Genomic DNA, 11,291 nt, shown 5'->3' on the forward strand with positions numbered 1-11,291 from the left:
GTTTGTTTTTTTTGTTTCTAATAAGAGTGCACACTAATCACTAAACGGATAAATGAGTGACTGGACAGATAGGGAATAGACAGGCTAGAGGACACTTTCTTGGGACTGTTTCAGAGCAGCCCCCTTGCCATCCACGCCCGATCTCCTGCTGGTGCCTGTCCTGCTAGGCAAAAGCAGTAAGTTCCCACCACCAAAAGATGCTCTCCAGCTAGACCCTGCCTTCCTCAAGAAAGACTGGGTGGCACAGGCGAAACCACCACCAGACAGCAGCTCCAAAGACGGGGAGCGGAGCTGCCGCCTTGGTGCGCCTCTGTGCACGCGCCCTGCGAGTCTGTGGGAGCACAAGAGGGGAGACCCTAAGCGCCCCAGTTTCCCCACTCCCACTTTCCTGCCGGGATCGGCAGCTGAAGACGAGAACTCCACGAAGGAGAAAACCTGGCAGATGGTCAAAGCCCCAGAATCCCCCACTCTCTCTTTGTCACCTCCCTAAGGCTGCGCCCCTCTCTAGGGAGATGCGCTGGGCCTGGGGCCGCCCAGGCGGGAAGGGGTCGGACCGGGGCGGAGAGACTAGCGTTTATATATCGAAGAGGAGGGGTGTGGAACAGGAGCAGTGTGGACGCTCCCTCTGCGCGCCAGTGGGACACCGACAGGCGAGAGGCGGTGCCGCCTCTGGTCCTTTCCAGGTTGCCTGGGGTCCCAAGCTGCGCTTCTTCGAGCTCTACCCAGGCCGAGGCTGGGAAGTGCGGGCTGGGCTGCAAGGAAGGTTCCCGAGGTAAGTCCAGGGCCAGTATAGAGGGAACTGAGCAGGACTGCCAGGGGGGGAAAGAAGTGAATTTCAAAATCGCCTCCTGGGTTTCACCCCGGGGGCAGTCAGTCAGCCGACCTCACTTCGCAAGGTTTTCAGTGTTTTGCATCCTTCTGCTCGAGAGTGCACGACGGTACCTCTCTTGTGTGTCTCTGCTTGGGTTCTGTGTCCCCCACCGCACACCCGGGAGCATCCAGCACTGTGTCCCCACACCCAGCAGAGGGCTGGCACGAGGCAGGCACAGGCACTGCGGGGACCAATCAATGAGGTGAACGGTGTGAGCCCGAGGCATTCTCGTCCATTCCTGGATACACCCGCCTGGACTATTGAGCTATTCCTTGCACAGATCTAGTGAAGATGAGGTTGAGTTTTTATTATTGTCTGAGGGGGAAAGTAAAGCGGAAAAAATTGCATCTTTTATCAGTTCCCAGTTACATTCTCTTTTTAGCAGGAGCTCAGCTACCTGGCTGAATTTCATAGTTTTGATGAGGGGAGGAAGCATGTCGGAGAGGGGAGAATCTCAGCATGAGGAAGTGACTTTCTTTTCAGTGTCCTCTCTTGATAAAGATTTCTCCCTCCTTTTAGAAGTTCACCCTGTGGGGCTGTTTAAAGGGGCTTTGCTAGACCCTCACTGGAGAACGGCAGTGGTGTTGAGGCAGGATGTTCCCAATGGGGACAGTCTAAGACTGGAGGTAGGAAGAATATCAGAACTCCTTTGTTAGGACACCCCCCTCCAACACCAGGGGTCAAACTCTGGACCTTGCGCTTGCCAGGCAGGAGGCAGCACCACTGAGCTAAATCCCAGGCTTGTTAAGAATTTCTTTTGCAATAGAAGGCAGCAGTCTTTTAAAAAGAAGTATCTATTTAATGAATACTTTTTATTTTTTTTAATTTTATTGAGTTTATTGGTACATTTTAGGTATACAGCGCAATTACATTGCATTGGTGTGAAAAACTATAATAGTACATAAGATCCTAATGAGATAATTGACCATGTGAAATAGGAAGAAAAGGGCTAAAGGTGTAATGAATCCTTTTTACATACAAAATTTTCAAGTATGACATTTTGAATTACATCATTAAATTTATTGTCGAGTGTTTTTAGAAGAGGTCACATATCTAAAACACGGAAACTTCCAAGTAAATGGTTTTAAATACACAACCTCAAAATTCTTGTCCTTATAAATGTTGTCAGTTTCTTCCTCTTCCTTCATTTTATTATCCCCTCCCCATCTACAAACACTTTATTTTCATCTTTTCATTCTCTCACATTTTTTTTCTTTTCCCTTTTTGTTCTTCCCCTACGTATCACACCTTCCCTACACCTTAAAGGAGCTAAAAATGAATCCTTTTTACATACAAAATTTTCAAGTATGACATTTTGAATTACATCATTAAATTTATTGTCGAGTGTTTTTAGAAGAGGTCACATATCTAAAACACGGAAACTTCCAAGTAAATGGTTTTAAATACACAACCTCAAAATTCTTGTCCTTATAAATGTTGTCAGTTTCTTCCTCTTCCTTCATTTTATTCCAAAATATTAGAAAGAACTTGGAATAAAAAGTCTCCTTCCACTCAGAAGTTTGGTATGTTTTACCTGTTGAGCTATGTGAACTCTTTTTATGGTATTGATAAGGCACTAAGGAGTCACTAGGAGTGAACTTTTTTTTCGGTAGCAAAAAATCTTTCAGTTTTGCTAACCGTTGTGAAATAATTCTACAAAAGTATCATTGTTAAACATATAATAATGATTTATTTTTTCCCATTACCTTCAGATAGTCTAAATTTCAGGAAGTTTTAATTTTGGGGATGTTAATGCAGAAAATCTTTATGTATTAATTTATTTATTTGCACACAGTACTAAGAGCAGCTAATCAATTCACCCAAATAAAGGTCAGCCTGCAAGAATTATGAGTAGAAATTAGAACATTACCCAGAGCATGCAGGATATTACACAGCCCCATGAACATTCTGGTCTTAAAAATGAATAAAAAGCAGTTTCTCCATTAATATCCCACCCAGAATTCCTCCAAATTATGGGATCCTTAGCTGTATTCCCTCCAAATAAATTAAAGCAGTCTAGATTAATGAGTATGTGTTTGAAATAAATGAATGTTCACCCCCTAGTTCCCAGAAATAAGTATAATAGATTTTCTATGCTTCTATTTATATTTCTATAGGTATCATGAACTTGTGATTTTTCTACAGTGATTAAATGTTGACCAAAATAGTTTTTTCTCCCTTCCTGACCTTCCTGTTTTTATTGATTGCTGTTATTTGAAGTAGGAGTTGGCTTAGTTTTACTCAAACAGACCTAGGTTCAAGTTACAGATGAACTTTGCTAACCCACTTAACTTATCCCAGTCTTACCTTCTCCCCCATCACAGGGAGCTCCAGTATCTATTTATCTTCACTGTGATGTGTGAGGAAAAATAGGAAGATCCTGATAAAATGCTAAGCACAAGTGGCCATCAGTGAGGACAATGGTGACTGTGTTTAAGGATATCCTAGAACAGCAAATAGAACAGATGGCAATAATTCAGTTAATGTGGAAATGGAGTACTACTCAGCCATAAATAATGAGAGACATTTATAGCTAAATGGATGTGCACTGAAGCCATACTCCTAAGTGAAATAAATAGGACACACGTGTAAATACCAAATAGTTTCTCTGGTGTGAGAAACTGAAAGTGTAAATAAGGATCAAAATGTATAATAAATAATGTGAAATAGGAAGAAAAGGTCTAAGGGCAAGGGGAACTGAATGGGGTAAGGGAAAGGAAAAATATGAGAAAAGGAAAAGAGAGAAACAAAATCTTTGTAAATAGGGAAGGGTAGGGGGTTGAAGGGAGGTCAGGGAAATGGGGGGAAGAAGACATATATGTAAAGGTACAAATTCCCAACAATGAATGTAATCATACTACATACCTAAAATGTACCAATAAACTTAATGAATAAAAACTAATTCAGCTAATGTGGAGCCCAGTTTTATTCAGTGTTCTGATTCCAGTGAAGTACCTCATTTCTGTGGAGTAGAAAACCATTAGCAGAAAAGAATGACTTAAGAGCGCTGCACTCTCCCTTTTCCCCTGGACATGTTCCATTCTGTAAAGACTCCTTAAGGAAAGACCTGTCACTCAGGCATGCTGCTATCTAGGAAGATATGGGGGTTGGTTCCCATGTGGAGTTCCTGACATCTTCTTCATGTCTTAGGCTTTACAGTTTGGGGAAACTTTTCCCAGAGAAGTCACATCATTCCTACAGGTAGGTGACTTTAAGAAGTGCAGTTAGTGTTTTTGTTTTTATGGAGAATGATTTTGTTATCCTAAAAATACCTTTCTACTTTCAGCAGAAGGGTATTACGTTTACATTTTTCAAAATTTTAAGACAAAATCTCCAAAGCAGCCCTAAATTTTCAAGGAATTGGAGAGTTGAAAGGTATAAGGATGCTTTACAAAACAGTGACTAATAGCTAGCCAAACTTTTAAATGAAGAAAGAATAGTCAGAGTCTGACTCTGTCTTTCCTCCCAAACCAGTCTTGGAATGACCCCAAAGCTCTGGCATGGGATATTTGGAAGAGTGCTGTGACTAAAAGCAGATACTGTGTAGCTAACATGAGGCATTTGCGAAAGACCAAATCTCTCGTGTTTCTTATATCCTTAATGCTTCCCATATTATTTGGCACTTAGTAGGTACTCAATAAATGTTTAATAAATAAATGATTTAAAATATCAAAAGTCTGGCTGAAGTACACTTCTTATGTAAAGCTGGAGCTGTTGCACTTAGAAAATCCAATAATGTGCAACATTTCAAGGCATTTTAAAATTCATAACATGCAAAATCTCAGGGAAAATCTGTGACATGTAAAACCTCAAGTAAAACCTAGATAAAGTCTTAGGCATGACAAAGGAGGTAGCATCATCTTCCTGTGTGTCCCTGATGCTAAAGTTCAGTCTTGCTGAAGCAAGAAACAGCTGGTCTACTATTAGTGACTCCAAATCTTACCCTTATGAGTTATCTTGATTGATACAGATAATTCTAAAAGCTAAGTATTTTTAACGGTGCCAAAAAACAGTTTAAGGGAAATTACTGACTTAATTTTGGCATGAGGAGAAAAGTTTTTACTCTAAAAGCTCAGTGTATAGAAGAGAGAAAAGAAAAATAGAATATAAAAACTTAGTTTTATGAATGTAAATGTCAACATTCTCCTTAAGTCACAGAGTCTTAAATGTACACTTAACCATTCTTTAATCATGTACAGTTAAGGATTTGGATACTGGTCTGACCTTTAAGTGTTTTGTAATCATTCAAGTACTATAGTCTACACTTTACAGGGAAAAAATTTTGCCAGAGTTAGTTGACAAAGGCATTTGTGTTGGCTTGGAAAACCATAAGCTAATCATTTATTGAGTCCTTTAAAAACAGCTTGATTAACATTTGGCAAGAAATTCTCCGTTATGTGAATCCAAACACAATAAGGCTTTGAAGATCATGAGCAAGTCATAGTCATATTTGGCTATTATTGTTTGATGGGGAAAAAACTTCCACAGTGGATCAAACGGTCCCTGTATCACCTTTTGGTACCTCTACCTCACCCTAAACTAGAATGTAAAATTACCTCTTGACTTCTCATTTACTGCTGCATGTGCTCTGGGACAGATGAAATCTGTAATACTAAAAAGGTAATGTTGTATATTGCAGAAAATTCCCTCAGGGTCTAGGCTTTCTTCTTCTGGCTAAGAGAGGATGCCAGAGCCCTGCCCATCTTCTCTCCGCACTCACTCTTTCAGGGCCTACGGGAGGCTTCTTACTTCTAGCATTGTGACTCTGGCTGAAGTCTTTCTTAGCTGTGGGCACATGCCTGACCCCAGGAGCAATGCCTCCCTCAGTAATAACAAGTGAAAGTTGGTGAGTAAATATCCTGTTTTCTGATGCTTTTGGGAAGGCAACAGGTGAGCTATCCATCCTTCCAGGATGCCCATTGGAACTGAGCTCCAGCCACCCACAGTGATGACTTACTTGCTCATTAACATCAGGTTCCTTCCTTTGCTTGTCTGATGGCCCTGCTTTCCCACCATGCTTCTGGGATCACCCCCCAAATACATTAACGGCACGAGTTCCTGCCCATACATCTGCTTTGATAGGAACTCAAGCTACCATGAGCTTGTTAGCTATTTTAGTAGACACAGTATAGATTATAATTCAGCAAATTAAGTAGTTTATATTTAAATGTGAGTATATTATTGATGCCAATCTAGCCGAAAATGAAACCAAGATGGAAGTTTTGCTTTCTCCAGATTCTTGGAGAACAAAATTTGCTCTCTAGTTAACACTGTTCCACTGTGTCTGGGTCAGTTTATTGATAATGACCTGCTCCTAAATCTCCATCACTTCCATGGAAACTTGTGTCGTGGGACATAGAGAGAGACAATCATAAGGAATCACTATGACCTCAACCATCAAGGGCTTGATGCTACCCCATAATTGGAGAAATAGTGCAAAGAACACATTTTGGTGTCCACAGGAAGTGGCTTAAATACATGCTTTGTGAAGAAGGAGCTGGCCTCTCCGTATTCTTGGTAGGAGGTCCTATCCTTTCCACAGGTTTGACCACTTTTTGCTTATTAGTGACTTCTTAATCCACACCCCCAGGCCAGGCCTTCCTTTGAAACTCCAGATCCAGATATCTAGCTTCCCACAAGCACATCAACATCACATACCGCATATTCAGCATGTCCCAGATGGGCTCATGATTGTCCGCCACAAACCTTTCCCTCTGCCTGTGATGGGCACAAGCCAAGGGCCTCTTCAGAAAATTCTTAAGGGGGCTCAAAGCCCTGTCCTTTCCAGCCCTTGTCTGACATGTTGTTGATGTTCAGTATAATAGTTACTGTGGATTCAGAGAGATAGGACTGTGTTTGACTTGACCCTGTGATGTCTTGAGACAGTACATGCCACATCTAAGAGGTGTAAGTTCAAGGCACATTTTGATGCAGTGGTCCTGAGTGAAATCTAGAAGGAGAAAAGCATCATTTAGCTAAAAGTACCCCACCATTCTAATGTCTTTTCTGGCCTTGCATGGGGAGTTCTTCGGAGGTATAAGGGAATAGTGACATACCATGGCATCTAATTTCCTTCCACAGTTTCTTCCAAATGATCCTTTTTCCTGTTTCAACATCTGCATCCTTTGGATGAATGCCATGAATCCAGTTTCTAAACTGAGGTGCTTTTCCAAGAATTTTGCCCTAATAAATTACTCTGCACTGAGATTCCTGCTTGTTTTCTTCCCTTCTGCATAACTGCTGTCATCCTGAAACAGCAACATTAACCATCACCCTAATTATTGGGCCTCCAGGGAGCCATCATCGAAATGCTCATGAACCAAGACACACATTTACAGGTGATTAACTAAGTGAAAGCAAACACCAAACAAATTCATGGGTTTGCCCCGGTCAGTGATTAAAGCAATGCACTTTTTAGATGCTGGTAGTGGTTGATGAGTTAAGTGTAAAAGGGGAATGGAAAATGGGATCATAGCCCTTCAGGGAGCTCTCTGAATACTTTAGGACTTTTAGGTCTTACTTGGCAAGTTACCACTTTGGTGAACTTACCTCACTCATGTCTATAGCAAAGCAGTTTTCAGGCTCCCTGAGCCAGGGATGTACCTTCTCATCCCAGAAATACTACTTTTATAATTCTTTGTTTCTAAGGGCCAACAGTTATGGCACACATAGTCACTTAGAGTTAACAGTTGAGCCAGGGATGTACCTTCTCATCCCAGAAATACTACTTTTATAATTCTTTGTTTCTAAGGGCCAACAGTTATGGCACACATAGTCACTTAGAGTTAACAGTTACTACAACAGGAAAAGTAGGTTAATTAATGGATGATGGTTATGCTGGAGCCTTATTTCTTCTATTGAGTAGATGAATCCATACATATTTATTCTTAGGTGCAAGGTACTTTAAATCAGTGCATTTTTACTTCCAAAACTTTGATGGTTTCACCTGATTGTTGACTCTGTTTCTTGGTGCCCCTCCTGGTCTTTCCATTTCCTCATGGAGAAAGTTGGTTAGGTTTAAATGATACACCGTTGTCTCAAGCGGTAGCAGCAAATTCTACTGAGTTGGGAGAGAAAGCCTGATTCATACCTTCTGTCCTTGCTCAGCTCCCCACTGGGGGAGATCTGTGGTTGCAGAGCTGCAGCCCCACTGCTAGCTTGAGCCAATAAGTGCGAGGTGACTAGGCCACGACTGCCCCAGGGAGAGGAGACTGGAGGTCTTTGAATATTGCAGTCCCGGAAGTTCTCTATGTCAGTTTACTCAGCACTTATTAAGCACATTGTTGCATCTAATCCTCACAACAACTCGGAGGGAAAAGTACCAGCATTATCCTCCACCGTAAATGAGTGTCTGAGGTTTCCATATGCGTTAGTTTCTGGAGGTTGTAGCTGGCCAGTGGAGATTTGAATTTAGGATGTGGTAAAATGTGGGCTTTGACACTGTTATCTGTCTCTTCTGCTGGGATAGCTGGGAAATGTGTGCTTTAAAAGCCTGGGAACTTTGGCTGACACTCAATTTAGATTTCTGCATAGTCTGAATGAAAGGTCAGAAGTTATATTTTTCACAGTAAGAGGAAGTTTAGTCTCAGTATTTTTTTTACAAGAGGGGAAAAAAGGAAGAGTACAGAACTCAATCTGAATATAAAGTCCCAAAGTGGAGCTGTTTGAGAGGCTACAAGACTCAATAGCTTGAATCTCTTGTCATTGAAACTGATTCTGGTTGGTATTTCCAAAAGCCCATTCTCATTTTGCTTTTTGAGTTTTCATAGAACCCTAGAGTTTCGGGGCAGAAATAAATGTAACAAATCATTTCTACTACTTTTTGCAAGCAAAATGGTTAATTTTTTCCTCCATCTTCCCCTCTATTAAAATCCTTTAATTACTTCTACTGCCCTATATAGAAAGACATAAATCATTAATGGGTCATGCAAAGCCGTGTGTGGGCCATTTCCTCTTTTCCAGCCTCCTTCAATACCATACTCCCCTTTGCTTTCTGTGCTCTGTTCATACAAACTTCCTTGACCACACTATTCTTTCTTCCCACTGGACCTTTGCATGGCTATCCTCCCCCAACACCACATTCTTCTTGGCCTAGGAAACTCTCACTATTCCTTTATCATTAGCATGGACAGCTCTTCCTCAAGGATGCCCTCCCCAACCTCTGAGCTAACCATTTCCCCTTATTATGTGGGGACTTATGTTATCATAGTGTACAATAATTCGATGAATACTTATTAAGCATGTTTTTATGTACAAATGCTTTTCTAGGTCCCAGAAAACAAGATGGACAAAGTTCTACCTCCAGAAAGGCTATAAACAATGGAGATATCAGCAAACATAACTTGTAGGTGATATTAAATTCCTCTTTAATGAAAGATTAATTAAAGTGTTAGTAACTGACTATAAGAACAATAGGAGATTGTTTTGGATGGAGTAGTCAAGAAGGCCTCTCTAGGAAGGAAACATTTGAGCAGAAAGCAACATTCTGAGCATCCATATCTCAATGAATGTGGGAGCCAAACATAAGGCTATAAGGAAACAAGGGCTTTTCCAGTCAGGAACAACTTTTGCACGTTCAGGGGATAGCAAAGTGGCTGAGATGGAAAGGATGAGACGAGTATCAAGGATGAGAATGAGGATTGGAAGTACACGGCATGTGTCATGTGGAGCCTTATGGAATTGGAATTTAGTCTAAGTACAATAGAAAGTCACTAGAGATTTTTTTCCTTGAGTTTTTTGGTACATTCTAGGTATACAGTACAGTTACATTCATCACTGGGATTTTGTACCTTTACACGACTGGTCTTGGTTCTCATTTTTTCCCTATAACCCTACCCTCCCTTCACCTCCTCCACCCTTCCCTCTTTACAAAGACTTTCCATTTTTTTCTTTTCCCTTCTTTCCTTTCCTGTATAATTTCCATTTCCCCTATGCCTTTAGAGCTTTTCTTCCTATTTCACACTATCAGTTATACAATTTGAATCTTATTTATACTTACAGTTTTTCACACCAGAGAAACTATTCTGTATTTACACATGTGTGTCTTATTTATTTCACTTAAGAGTATGGCCTCGATATGCATCCATTTTCCTAAGAATGACTCTAGTTTCTCATTCTTTTTTTTTTTTTTTTTGCATCGGAGATTGAACTTGAGACCTTGCACTTGTGAGGCAGGTGCTGGAACCACTGAGCTAAATTCCCAGCTAGTTTCTCATTCTTTATGGCTGAGTAGTACTCCATTTTATAGAAAAACCACATCTTCTTTATCCAGTCTCCAACTGATGGGCAATTGGGCTGCTTCCGAGTTTTAGCTATACAAACTGTGCTGCTGTAAACATGGGTGGACAGACGTTGTTTCTACTAGGGATTTTAAATATCAGGTTATAGATCTAATTTATAGTCTACAGAGATCTGATGCTGACTGATGAACATACAAGGGACAAGGACCAGGGAAACGTGTAAGTGCAGTAACCCAACTAACCAGCAGCAGCAGCATGGAGACCTGGTTAAATGTGGAACATGTGTTGAAGGAACTATTGATATGAGCCGCTGGCACCCTGGCTGTGGAATTTTGGAAAAAACTTTTTACACTTATTGATATCACTCTTATGAATACCCCATTCCTTCGAGGACTCTAAGACCTCTAAAGACCTCTAAAACAGAAGTCTGCTTTACTTTTCATTGCATACCTATTGCCGAACACAGAGCTTGCTATTTGATAGATGCTCCAAAAACATTACTTGAATGAAAGAATGAATGCGTTAAGTGAAAGCATAAATACATAAACCAAGGCCACTTCTATTTTACTGATGAGGAAAATGGGTCTCTGAGAGTTAAAGGGAGGGCCTATGCCCTCTTGGTGTGTGCTGGAGCCTGTGTCTCCACATTCATATATCTGGCGGCTCACCCTTTTGGAGTAGAGTCCTTCATTCTCCTCCAAGGAGGGTTTACTAAAACATATTCCAGATACTTCTAACAGGAAGCTCATCTCTTTAGCCAAGTTTCCACAGACAGCAGAAAGCAGCAGCATTATTCTCATCGACTTTGTGGCTATGTTGGGACACCTTGAGTCGGTGACTTTTTTTTCTCTCCTTTGATAAGGTTGTTTTCTTCTCCAGTAAAGATCATGGATCTTGCTTCACTATTGATGAACATCATGCTTAGGACCCAAAGGAGGTCAGCCCAAGCCATGTGACTTGTGTCCTTAAAAGATACTGCAGATCTACTGCCAAGAGCAGCTGGTACATAGTCTTCATAAAGAAGCTGGCCATTCAAAAATGCTGACTTGGGGCCAAGGATTTAGCTCAGTGGTGCTGCCGCCTGCCTTGCAAGTGCAAGGACCCAAGTTCGATGTCTGGTACCAAAAAAAAAAAAAAAAAAAAAAAAAAAAAAAAAAAAAAAAAAAAAAAAAAAAAAAAAA

The 11,291-nt window shown here is 41.0% G+C and overlaps 1 protein-coding gene across 1 annotated transcript in view; it reads left to right on the forward strand.

The window, feature by feature from the left end:
- The first annotated feature begins 745 nt into the window (after window positions 1-745).
- Col6a6 (collagen type VI alpha 6 chain) overlaps window positions 746-11,291 on the forward strand; it is a 137,448-nt gene continuing 126,902 nt past the window's right edge. Inside the window, exon 1 of the mRNA XM_010625438.2 lies at window positions 746-772. The gene's annotated coding sequence lies outside the window, so the exon portion shown is untranslated. The remainder of the gene's footprint in view (window positions 773-11,291) is intronic.

The sequence above is a fragment of the Fukomys damarensis genome, unplaced genomic scaffold (genome assembly GCF_012274545.1).
Source record: "Fukomys damarensis isolate Sample0158 unplaced genomic scaffold, DMR_v1.0_HiC HiC_scaffold_37, whole genome shotgun sequence".
NCBI classification, from domain to species: domain Eukaryota; kingdom Metazoa; phylum Chordata; class Mammalia; order Rodentia; family Bathyergidae; genus Fukomys; species Fukomys damarensis.